General features: G+C 39.3%; 1 protein-coding gene across 1 annotated transcript in view; it reads left to right on the top strand.

Moving 5' to 3' along the window:
• Positions 1–3,449: 3,449 nt before the first annotated feature.
• The window catches only part of LOC130927168 (PTB domain-containing engulfment adapter protein 1), a 118,199-nt gene continuing 108,637 nt past the window's right edge, over positions 3,450–13,011 (top strand). Inside the window, exon 1 of the mRNA XM_057852795.1 lies at positions 3,450–3,592. The gene's annotated coding sequence lies outside the window, so the exon portion shown is untranslated. The remainder of the gene's footprint in view (positions 3,593–13,011) is intronic.

Raw genomic sequence — 13,011 nt, 5'->3', positions numbered from 1 at the left:
TAACCGATGCAATCTTTGATTCAGGGAACATTTCTTTTGCTAATTCTGAGAAGTGATCAGCAATAGTTGCAGGCAAATTGTGTTCGGCAACAAATTGGCAGAATGTAAGTAAAATCTCCGCTTTCGTCACTTTTCATTCTGCAGATTTCATCTTAATGACCAGTGTTGTTAATCTTCCTTTTAAAAAGTAATTAATTAGTTACAAATTACTTCTCCCAAAAAGTAATTGAGTTAGTAACTCAGTTACCTGAAGGTAAGAGTAATTAGTTACTTGGCAAAGTAACTGGTGTTACCTTTCTTTTTTTTTTTTTTTCATTAAAAAAAACAAAACAAAACATAGTAACCTTTGCTATTTTTGGAAATCGTTTAATGTTGTGAATCAACTGTTAAAGTTGTTAAAATTGCTACCGTTTTTGCATTAGTTCCCTTCTGTCTACTTTCAACATATGTTAAAGTTTTAAAAATGTTTCATCATTTAAAGATAGATTCAAGTCAAGATTTTGCCGATTTAGGAGTATTTCAGATAAAAAGTTACTTAAGTTCGCTAGGAAGGTTCACTATAACAGAGCCTTTCTGAGAAGTACTGCCTCAAAATGGTGGCTGTTTATTAACGCCGCCGGCTGTCATTTCGCATGTAGTTCTATAAGCATTTGATATCTCGGCATAGATTGTAGGCTGTCGGCTACAGTCAGGAAATATTGGAGCCACCTAGCCTAGCATCACGTTTACTACAGCATCACAACACTCTTCTCTTTCCGTGTCTCTGACTTTTCTCGCGTCATTCAACCAACGTAGTAATGCATCGTAACGCACATTGTCTTGTTGCCGAAACGGTGACAAAATCCGAATGGAAAAAAAACAAACGTGATGCACGAAAAACGTACAGGTTTTGAACATACGGTGTACACATTTAAAAATCAATGCTCACTTGTACAAATTTCGCCGAAACCGTACAACTTGACAGGTATGCAGACATATTTTCCAAAACTTGGTGTATTCAAAAACAAATGGCAGAATAATAGACTTGGCCTCAAGGCACCAATGCTTTTTGGAGGGTAGCATGTAAGCCAAGGAACCAACATAATGAATCTGCAACATCATCAGAATCCTGTTTGAAGTTGGCCAGTGCGGTGACAGATCTGGGGGGTCATAATGATCATAATGCAGTTTTGGCAGACCACAAGCAACGGAAATTCAAGTTGTCTTTCTGCCAGCTTCTTTGAGAGAAGACTTTCGTCCCGTGTGCATTTTCAGCGATTGCTTGCATCTTTGAATGGAATACTAAAGTCGAGCATGGGTATACAGTACTTACTTAGCACTCTGTTTTTGAAGACGAGGTGAGAAACTCACATCACGTGACTTGGCTGGACTCAGACCTAAGTCACCAATTTGAGGACTGTCTTTGACCTTGTATTCATACATCTCTAATTAGACTAACTATATGATTAGACGAGTCTTGTGGGGTACATTTGAGAAAATTGGTAGGCCATTTTGTGAAATATTTTATGTGTAAGACTGATAAATTGAAATTTGAGCCATGTGGACTAGTTAATTCTGTTCAGGCTGAGGCTTTGTTGGCGGCTAAGCGCACACAGCAGAGACTCAGCTGTACTAATGCCGCTTCCCAGCGTGTCTGAAAGCACAGCTTTAACCGTGTTGGCATTTTGCTATGTACTAGGAAGTGTTCACATTGATTTTCTCATATGTGAAGTGCTGATTATTTTAGTGTTGTTTATATGGATTTGAAAGGTGTTGGCCGAATGACACCCTTGCATTCAACAATATGTACATACAGTGGGGCAAATAAGTATTTAGTCAACCACCAATTGTTTTCTTTTTCAAACATTTACCCCTGTTTTTCCAATTTTTCTTTGTTTGGATCAATTATTTATCATCTAAAATATCATGGAAAATGTGACGTAACAAAAAAAAACATACGATTAGGTGATAGTTATGAGGTGGATACAGTAGGGCAAATAACTCGTTAACTGTATTAATGGCACCTGTTTTAACTCATTATCGGTATAAAAGACACCTGTCCACAAGCTCAGTCAGTCACATTCCAAACTCCACTATGGCCAAGACCAAAGAGCTGTCGAAGGACACCAGAGACAAAATTGTAGACTTGCACCAGGCTGGGAAGACTGAATCTGCAATAGGTAAAACGCTTGGTGTAAAGAAATAAACTGTGGGAGCAATTATTAGAAAATGGAAGACATACAAGACCACTGATAATCTCACTCGATCTGGGGCTTCATGCAAGATCTCACCCCGGGGCGTCAAAATGATAACAAGAATGGTGAGCAAAAATCCCAGAACCACATGGGAGGACCTAGTGAATGACCTACAGAGAGCTGGGACCATAGTAACAAAGGCTGCTATCAGCAACACAATGCGCCGCTAGGGACTCAAATCCTGCACTGCCAGACGTGTCCCCCTGCTGAAGCCAGTACACTTCCAGGCCCGTCTGTGGTTCACTAGAGAGTATTTGGATGATTCAGAGGAGGACTGGGAGAATGTGTTATGGTCAGATGAAACCAAAATAGAACTTTTTGGTAGAAACACAGGGTCTCGTGTTTGGAGGAGAAAGAATACTGAATTGCATCCGAAGAACACCATACCCACTGTGAAACATGGAGGTGGAAACATCATGCTTTGGGGCTGTTTTTATGCAAAGGGACCAGGATGACTGATCTGTGTAAAGGAAAGAATGAATGGGTCCATGTGTCGAGAGATTTTGAGTGAAAATTTCCTTCCATCAGCAAGGTCATTGAATATGAGACGTGCCTGGGTCTTTCAGCATGGCAATGATCCCACAATGATTGAAATTCTATATTTTGAATGAAGCAACTTTTTTTTGGATTGAATAATAGACACAAATCTACCTCCATATGGCCCCGCCCAGGGGATACAATTTTTGACTGAGGTAACTACATTGGCATGACACCGGCGGGCGTACCATATTCGATGGATGACGATCTTGCCGAAAAGTATTGCCTTAGCAGCCTGATTTAGAATTCCCCTCAAGAATGATGGGAAACAAAAACACTTATTGTCAATTTATTATTATAAATATTCTTGTAAATTAATTGTATTGCTGACACTGCGTGATTATCAACATGTTGTGCCCCAAAAGTCAAACTCTGCCTATGCCAAAATTTACTAATCTCTACTCACAGATTATTAATATGATTAAATAAAGATTACTACATTGTGAGTACAGTTAACTAATCTGTACCAAGATGTAGCACAGATTACCAAATAAAAATATTTTTTCTACCCTGGCACGAGAGGAGCTGCGTAATGTCAAAGTGAGCAGACTCAGGGTTTCTTTCTAGTTGATGGCCCCATGCGTGACCATGTATTATTCAGTTGTACCACCGTTAGGGGCTGAGCTATCAGTGACGTCATGGGCCACGAGCGGAGGAGGAAGAGAGAGGAGGAAGAAGAGGAGAAGGAGGAGGAGAGTGAGTAGTGACACTGACACTGTTGGTTGGATGTGTCCGGCGAGCAGGGGCGGGCGGGAGACACCGGACCGGAGAGGCTCGCTGGGGTTTACCGCTGGGATATACGGACTCGTCCGCGATCCACTGTGAGTAAAGACAAGCTTTTTTTCAGTTCTCATATGTTTTCTGCATGTCGTATTGTCGTTGCTGGCGGAAAATGGTAAAAGTTGCAAGTTGACATTGTTGCCGTTGCTGCTTTGGCCACTTTGAGCACGATTGTTACTGAATAGCTCTAACGGTGACCGCCTTGGCATAACGGGAGGAAAGTTTGTTGCGCAAGTCGGGGAGCTTTGTCTGCTTTGTTTTTAAACTATACTTTGTTAAATCACTGCTTCGTGAGTAGACATTCAGGATGGATGTTGCTCTCTCTCCTTTAAATCTGCTGCGAATGTCCGAAGTGTGGTGGAATCAAGTAATATGTGTAGCCCATAGCCTATAAAGAGAAAGCGACGTGTGCTTAGTGGAAGTATCATTTTCAGTTGAATTTAGGCTCTTCGAGTCGTATCAAACTGCACTTTCATCGTTGTATGAAGACAGCACGAGCATGATTAAGGTTTTGGATTCAAGTTTTTGGAGGCCCTCGTGTGGTTTTTGTGTTCTGTCAACATTTATGGCATACCATTGACGTTGCAGGGACTAGGGTCCAGGGAGGCTACAATAATATACAGGATGCTGATGGGAAGTAAGGGTTGCCATACCTGCGTAGCATCCTGGAGGATCTATATTCAAATCAGTTTTCCTCTTGGATTAAGAAATGAGTGCAGGTTAATTTAATTGTTTGTAAGAATGGTTGGTTTTCTATATGAGATCAGTCTGCTCTCCTTCAAGATGGATTTACGGAATATAAAACAAATACAATATGTAGGCTGTACTCTTGCTGAGCCATGCAAGTGATGATGATTTACCATGCAGCTCCACATACAATATGCCGCTATCAATCTTTGGACATTTCTGAGGTGGTTGTGATGCTTTTCCCATGCTGTTCTATCAAATCATCTCTTGGGTTGGTGGATAGATACTGCAGGTCTATTTACCCCATTCTGATTGAATTCCTGAATCACATTTTTGGTGTTGGTGTGTGTGTGTGTGTATGTTTTTAAAGTGTTTGTGTTAATTTTCTGAAGATGTGTGCCACAGATGTAGGGCTAGCTATCGAATATTTTAGTAATGGAGTATTCGACTGACAATTCAATCGATTAATCGAGTAATTGGATAAAACATTTTTTTAATGTAAAGAGCAATCATAAATATACTAGTGCTGTCAAATTTATCGCATTAACGGGCGGTAATTAATTTTTTAAATTAATCACTTTAAAATATTTGTCGCATTTAACGCATGCGCGGAATGACCCGCTCATGCATTGCCTCCAACAGATTACAATGACGCCGCTTTTTGCACATTGAGAGCTAAAAGGCAAAGAAAGGCGAGTGGACACAGGCGTTCATTGGACCACGCTGTTTATTGGCATAAGCTTCGGCAACTCCTTCACAAAAAAAAAAAGTTTCATTTAGTGAGGGCACAACAAAAATAATATTCCTATCTCTCAAAAAAGATTTTGTTCACAAAAAGAAACGCGCTTCAATCGTTTAGCTCAACAAATACACTGGATGGCAATATTTAGTTAAAATATACGAACTACCAGCGGTCTTGTACGTTGTTAAGCCAGCACTCAAATGACCGTGAAGTACAATGGAAACGGCGTCAGTCGACGGACAAAACACACTCATTGGCTTGATTCCTGATATTTCCCGATCCGATTGCTTTTTTTTTTTTTTTTGCTCCTGATTCAATTCCAATTATTCCCGATAATTTTTCCCGATCATATACATTTTGGCAATGCATTAAGAAAAAAATGAATAAAACTCGGACGAATATACTGTATACATTCAACATACAGTACATAAGTACTGTATTTGTTTATTATGACAATAAATTCTCAAGATGGCATTTACATTATTAACATTCTTTCTGTGAGAGGGATCTTGTAATTCTTAAAGGATAAATGTGACTTTGTATATTGTGACTAAATATTGCCATCTAGTGTATTTGTTGAGCTTTCAGTAAATGATACTGTAGCCATTTAACTGTTCTGCCCAAATGCATGATGGGAAGTGCAACCATGACTGTGCGTAGTGGCACCAATTGTATGAATGTATATATTTGTCCGAGTTTTATTCATTTTTTTCTTAATGCATTGCCAAAATGTACATGATCGGGAAATATCGGGATCGGGATCGGGAGCAAAAAAACATGATTGGAACAACCCTAGTAAATTTTAATGTAAGAGTAAACAATATTGAGTAAATGTTTGCAGCAACATACCTTGTTTAATTATGGACAAAATTCCTTCCTTGGTCTCACTGGGCCAGAGCCCATTGTCCACATTTGGAAGTTCTTAAACAATGCAGTGTAAATGAAGCCCATTATCAGATTTTTACTAGTGGTTTGTTGATCTATTCCTTCCTGTTGGAAAAACTTGCATAGAGGCTTAATTTGTCAACATCACACAGTGACTGATAACACCGTTACAAGGAGTCCGTGTTCACCATTTCTTCACTGTCACCCAAAGCTCTATCGCAAAAGCTTAAGTGTTCCATCTTAAGCGGTTTGATGTCAGATGTGTTTTGAAACATCATGCGCCGTGGGAAACATGAAAGCGCATTTAATCCGCAAAGATTTCGCATCTGTTACTTGTGGAAAATTAAAATGGCAAGATTAGAGGCTGGCTGATTACTGCAAACGTTGCCTCGGTCTAATCATGACTTACGCCAAAACACAAACGCTTTTAATAAGTTAAACGCCCACCCATGTCTGTTCTAAGTCAAGATAATGAATATTTGTGAGCTGCTGGGCTAATGTCTTAACTTGTCATCTGAATTATGCTGGGTAGCCCAATCAATTGTCAAAGGCAGTGCTGACTGCTGGCTGGAAAAATGAAGCAAAAGCGTGCGTGAGGAGCTCAGTCAGCACTGTGCTCTTCAGCCATTGACATTGTTTCAGGGCTTTGCATGTGTTATACCTTCTCTTTGGAGATTTGGGTCGACTCATTGGTTTGGTGTATGTTTAACAAAGCCGTTGATTAAAATGTACCTGGTTTGTGTAGTCTGCTAAACCCACAATGATGCAGAGTTCATTTTAAACAGAATATCTGGAAACTGCAACATTATTTATATGGTGATTGTCGAGTTGGGCTTTTGCTGGCCAAAAGCTTTCCAAACGTCCTTAAATAATGTGAAAATGATAAATCTTGTGACCGCCTCAAAAATGTGTGTGCCGGTATGATAACCTTAAGCAATAATAACGCAATTTCACGGTGTTACGGTATTGCAATAAAATCCTTTTTTTTTGTTTTTGTTTTCGTTTTTTGCTCATAGCAAATGGTTCAAACACATACAATGGGGCAAATAAGTATTTAGTCAACCACCAATTGTGCAAGTTCTCCTACTTGAAAAGATTAGAGAGGCCTGTAATTGTCAACATGGGTAAACCTCAACCATGAGAGACAGAATGTGGGGAATAAAACAGAAAATCACATTGTTTGATTTTTAAAGAATTTATTTCCAAATTAGAGTGGAAAATAAGTATTTGGTCATCTACAAACTAGCAAGATTTCTGGCTGTCAAAGAGGTCTAACTTCTTCAAACGAGGTCGAACGAGGCTGCACTCGTTACCTGTATTAATGGCACCTGTTTTAACTCATTATCGGTATAAAAGACACCTGTCCACAATCTCAGTCAGTCACACTCCAAACTTCATTATGGCCAAGACCGAAGAGCTGTTGAAGGACACCAGATACAAAATTGTAGACGTGCACCAGGCTGGGAAGACTGAATCTGCAATAGGTAACGCGCTTGGTGCAAAAAAACATCAACTTTGGGAGCAATTATTAGAAAATGGAAGACCTACAAGACCACTGATAATCTCCCTCAATCTGGGGCTCCATGCAAGATCTCACCCTGTGGCGTCAAAATGATAACAAGAACGGTGAGCAAAAATCCCAGAACCAGACGGGGGGACCTAGTGAATGACCTACAAAGAGCTGGGACCAAAGTAACAAAGACTACTATCAGTAACACAATGCACCACCAGGGACTCAAATCCTGCACTGCCAGACATGTCCTCCTGCTGAAGAAAGTACACATCCAGGCCTGTCTGCGGTTCGCTAGAGAGCATTTGGATGATCCAGATGAGGACTGGAAGAATGTGTTATGGTCAGATGAAACCAAAATAGAACTTTTTGGTAGAAACACAGGTTCTCGTGTTTGGAGATGAATACTGAATTGTATCCGAAGAACACCATACCCACTGTGAAGCATGGGGTGGAAGCATCATGCTTTGGGGCTGTTTTTCTGCAAAGGGACCAAGACGAATGATCTGTGTAAAGGAAAGGATGAATGTGGCCATGTATCGAGAAATTTTGAGTAAAAACCTCCTTCCATCAGCAAGGGCATTGAAGATGAGACGTGCCTGGGTCTTTCAGCATGACAATGATCCCAAACATACAGCCAGGGCAACAAAGGAGTGGCTTCGTAAGAAGCATTTCAAGGTGCTGGAGTGGCCTAGCCAGTCTCCAGATCTCAACCCCATAGAAAATCTGTGGAGGGAGTTGAAGGTCGGTGCTGCCCAACGACAGCCCCAAAACATCACTCTTCTAGAGGAGATCTGCATAGAGGAATGGGCCAAAATACCAGCAACAGTGTGTGAAAAGCTTGTGAAGAGTTACAGAAAACGTTTGACCTCTATTATTGCCAACAAAGGGTACATAACAAAGTATTGAGATGAACTTTTGGTATTGACCAAATACTTATTTTCCACCATGATTTGCAAATAAATTCTTTAAAAATCATAAAAAGTGATTTTCTGTTTTTTTCCCCCCACATTCTGTCTCTCATGGTTGAGTTTTACCCATGTTGCCAACTACAGGCCTCTTTAATATTTTCAAATGGGAGAACTTGCACAATTAGTGGTTGACTAAATACTTATTTGCCCTACTGTATTCCCACAAAAAACAACTAAATATACTTATCAACTAAATTACAAATGCATTAAAAAAAAAACAAATTGGCGTCAAACAAAAACTTAGCTTATGCTTGTCTTAACAGGGAGCAGCTAGATTCAGCCATGTGAAATGAGTTCTCATATTCACTTTTGCCACTAGAGGGCAGTGTGTCTACCCAAATCAATAAAACTAAATGCAAACACTTTCAAAACAAGCCATTACAACGCCACTTTAATTAAATGAATACTTGAACCAGAAAATTGAATTTGAATCTTTTTTTCTAATCGAATTACTCAAGTTAATCAATTAATCATTGCAGCACTACGGAAGACTTTACAAAAGTAGGCTAATGGTTGTGAGGAAACTAGCTAGCCGTCTTGGCATGCTAACTAGCCACGTTATCTACCTTGTTAACAAGCTTACGTTATAGTAATTTTTTTTACCATCGCTAGACACATTAAACACGTTTGAGTGAACTGCTCATCGCTGGTTGAAAACGTTCATTACAGCATTTACAATGTACATTAAATTTTGTGTAAAGTGACGGATGATGGTGACGTAAATGTGAAATCATGTTGGAGGTGTTGCTTCCCCTGGCAACCACCCTCCGCGAGCGTGTCGGCTGTCCTTCCTCCTCTAAGCCGCAGCTGTCTGTTTCCTTTCGCTATCGGGAGTACTCCCATACTAACGACTTTGTCTTTTTTGAGGGGGAAAAGGCTTAGGTATAGTGTCACCGACAGATACAGGACAGAGCAACAACCGGAGGGGGAGGGGTGAGCGCTGCTTTCCCAAGCCACAGATTTTTCACTGTATTTTTGGGATATAAAAAATAGCTAATACCATACTACGGTATGACTAAAAATGTTTGTGGTTTTGAAACCGTCACGTTTTCATACCACGGTAAACCTTGAACCCAGTAATTGGCACATGCCTACCTGAAACAAGTTATTGCAATTTTAATGAAGTGTACCCTACATTGCACTTGGCCTTCTACGACAGGTCATTTCTGTCATGTAAAGTGGACAAGATGATCACATATTTAGGTCAGCGTTTTGAACTGACATCTTTACAAGATCTCTTCAAACTAAATCACTGATTCAACCTTGTCCAACATGTTCCTCATTCACTCAAGGAGTCCCATTGTGGGTGTTAACAGACCGCTTTTGATAGCTCTTTGACTTTATTAGTCATTCAATGGAGCTGCTTTTGCCCGCCTGAGACTTAAGACTGCATTATCATCCTTGTAATGAACTGTCAGGAATTATGTGGGTTATGACTGATTTTATGCTGTGCTTGCAATGTTTTAGTTCGTCCTGAAAACTATTTTTATACGCTCTAGGTCTAATTACGGTTAAGGAAATTCGAAGTATAAGTAACACAAGGCATAACTAGGGATATCCCGATCTAATAACATGAAAGGCAATCGGGCTGATTGTGCCATTTTTCAGAGGATTGGAATCGGGTGAAAAGGATCGGGTTTTTAATTTTAAAAAATATATTTATGGTTTTCTGCTTCCTTCTCGTACGGCACCCCACCCTCCTGCTAAGCACTGTGACCAAACTGTCCAGTGCCGTTTGCGTTTGGTACTTAAATTTAATGATGATTTACAGGTGTGTAGCTTTGATCTTGCCAGAGAAGCTTGGTAGCTCTACAATCAAAAGCACAAATGTGTCAATCATCGTTAAACCTGCAGCCCAGTAATAAGTGTGCTGTGGTTACTCATTGTGCAAATGAGAGGCTATTCTCAGCAATGGACTCACTCAATGAAGCATTTTATAAAGACAAGCATTTTTCTATGCTGTTCTTGTTTCAAAATAATTCACATTATGAAGGCAGCACAGTGGGATAGTAACATGTTTGGAACTTTTGTTAAAAAAAAAAAAAAAAAAAAAAAAAAAAACAGTCTTGGATCGGGACTCGGTATCGGCAGATTCTCAAAATCAGGTGACTCGGACTCAGTTGCAAAAATACGCCAATGTGAGATCTAGTCGTAACGTAACGTACAGTATATCACCAAAGTGAGTACACCCCTTTCATTTCTGCAGATATTTAAGTATATCTTTTCATGGGACAACACTGACAAAATGACACTTTGACACAATGAAAAGTTGTCTGTGTGCAGCTTACAGTGGGGCAAATACTGTATTTAGTCAGAGGGAAACATGAATTCCAACATGTACTGTGAAATACTGCAGCAGAGCATGATCCCCTCCCTCCAGAAACTGGGTCGCAGGGCAGTGTTCCAGCATGACAATGAGCCCAAAAACACCTCCAAGATGACCAATGCTTTACTGAAGAGGCTGAGGGTAAAAGTGATGGACTGGCCAAGCATGTCTCCAGACTTGAACCCAATAGAACCTCTTTGGAGGATCCTCAAGCGGAAGGTGCACAAAGTCTCAAATATCCGGCAGCTCGGAAACGTCGTCATGGAGGAGTGGAAGAGCATTCCAGTGGCAACCTGTGAAGCTCTGGTCAACTCCATGCCTAGGAGAGTAAACTCATTTCTGGATAATAGTGGTGGCCACACAAAATATTGACAGTTGACATGTTGTATGTTAATATTGACAACTTTCACTAAGGGGTGTACTCACTTTTGCTGCCAGGGGTTTTTAATGGCTATATTTTGAGTTATTTTGAGGGGAAAATAAATTAACTATTATTAAGGGTGTAACGGTACGTGTATTTGTATTGAACCGTTTCGGTTCTGGGTGCTCGGTTTGGAACGGGGGCGTAGCGAACGAGTTTCTGATGTAATGTAACTAGGGCTGTCAAAATTATCGTGTTAACGGGCGGTAATTAATTTTTTAAATGACTAACGTTAAAATATTTGACGCAATTAATGCACGTGCCCCGCTCAAACAGATTAAAATGACAACAGTCTAATGTCCGCTTGTTACTTGTTTTTTGGTGTTTGGCGCCCTCTGCTGGCGCTTGGGTCCAAATGATTTTATGGGTTTAAGCACAATGAGTGAGCATGGTGTAATTATTGACATCAACAATGGCGAGCTACTACTTTATTTTTTGATTGAAATTTTTACAAATTTAAATAAAACGAAAACATTAAGCGGGGTTTTAATATAAAATTTCTATAACTTGTACTAACATTTATCTTTTAAGAACTACAAGTCTTTCTATCCATGGATCGCTTTAAGAAAATGTTAATAATGTTAATGCAATCTTGTTGATTTATTGTTATAATAAACAAATACAGTACTTATGTACTGTATGTTGAATGTACATATCCGTCTTGTCTTATCTTTCTATTCCAACAATAATTTTCAGAAAAATATGGCATATTTTATAGATGGTTTGAATTGCGATTAATTACGATTAATTAATTTTTAAGCTGTAATTAACTCGATTAGAAATTTTAATAGTTTGACAGCCCTAAACGTAACGTAATGTAAAGTAACGTAGCGTAATGTAAAGTAACGTAGCGTAACGTAACGTAACGTAACGTAACGTAACTTACTGTAAGTCTATTCAGAACAGTTAAAAAGATAAGAAACAATTGCGTCTTCCATATTCGTGGCCAATGATTTAAATGTACAGATGTTCAGATCATCGTGTAGTTTTAAGCATGTTAAGTATTTAACAGTACATGCTCTACAGATTCATAACACACAATGGTTAGTAAAACCTTTTCTCCTCCCAAAGTACATTTTTCCTTTTTCCGCTGACCTTTTAAAAATGGTTTCACGTGTTTCAGTCCACGGTGATCAACACGCTGCCTCCCAGCCTTCTTCCGCTGCATCGCTTTGCCATTTCAGCCCTGATTGTGGTCAATTCATCTGTCATGGTTGCCCCTGCAGTCTGGGAGGAACAGACAGTGATGGATGCTAATCACTTTGCCTGCGCGTACATCCAACCTCACCACTCAAACCAGGCTTTTTTTTTCATACATAAAAGTGAAGAAGGTGCTGATTGTTTGTCATATGCGGCAATGTGTAGAAAGGATTAAATGAATTTTCAATAAGACCTTGAAATGTAATATTATTTACTCTCTGACGTCAATTACAAAAATAATCTTTATTGAAGTGTTTAAGGAAAAAGAACATGTTTTTAGGCTAAAGCCGTTAATACACAGTTTGTACTTGGTGTAGTAAAATAATAGCAGATGGTTGCCAATTTATCACATTTAATTCTGTACTTTATTCTTGGAACAAAATTAAGGGTAAACAACTGTTCCTTACATCCCAGTGATGTTTATCATCCTGAAGCCTTGTTCATGAAAAAAGTAGGAAGCCTTTAAAATGCATTAAGAGTTTTGTGATGTTCAAGTGCTGTACTGCAACTAACAATAATTTTATTAATTGACTAATATACCGATTTGGGCTCAAACTAACGAATATTTGTATAATCGCTTAATTGGACGATTAATGGAACGATTAATCGATTAGTCGGATGAATGTCACTTTTTTCAATTACCTTAACAATTTAACTTTACGTTTGTTTTAGGCATTTTGTAAGTAACAATGAAGACAAAATGGATGACTGTAGGCCT

The sequence above is a fragment of the Corythoichthys intestinalis genome, chromosome 12 (assembly GCF_030265065.1).
Source record: "Corythoichthys intestinalis isolate RoL2023-P3 chromosome 12, ASM3026506v1, whole genome shotgun sequence".
Lineage (NCBI taxonomy): Eukaryota > Metazoa > Chordata > Actinopteri > Syngnathiformes > Syngnathidae > Corythoichthys > Corythoichthys intestinalis.
This window is presented reverse-complemented; position numbering and strand designations above follow the sequence as displayed.